The following is a 352-nucleotide window of genomic DNA, read 5'->3' on the forward strand; positions in this document are numbered from 1 at the left end:
TTTATTAATTATTTATAAATTTAAATTATATGTTTTCAATATATCATGGCTACAAATATGAATCATTATTATTAAAGTTAAGCATAGCAAATTGAATTGAATTTATTATTTTTATTACTTTTTAAGTTGAGTCGATATTATGTTTTATTATTATTATTTTTGATTCTAACTCTTTATTCTATAGACAATGCAACATCTCTTCAATATTAGGCTATAGAATGTGTTTCGACACAATAATTATTACTCAAAGAAGCATGATTTTAGTTGATCTTAGACCATTGCATAATCAATTTTTACCCAATCTTTACTCAAATGCAAAAGCTTCAACTTTAGTCATTGAGTCTTATGTCTC

The sequence above is a fragment of the Pinus tabuliformis genome, chromosome 7 (genome assembly GCF_031772625.1).
Source record: "Pinus tabuliformis cultivar Carrire ecotype Pingquan chromosome 7, CPIR1, whole genome shotgun sequence".
NCBI lineage: Eukaryota > Viridiplantae > Streptophyta > Pinopsida > Pinales > Pinaceae > Pinus > Pinus tabuliformis.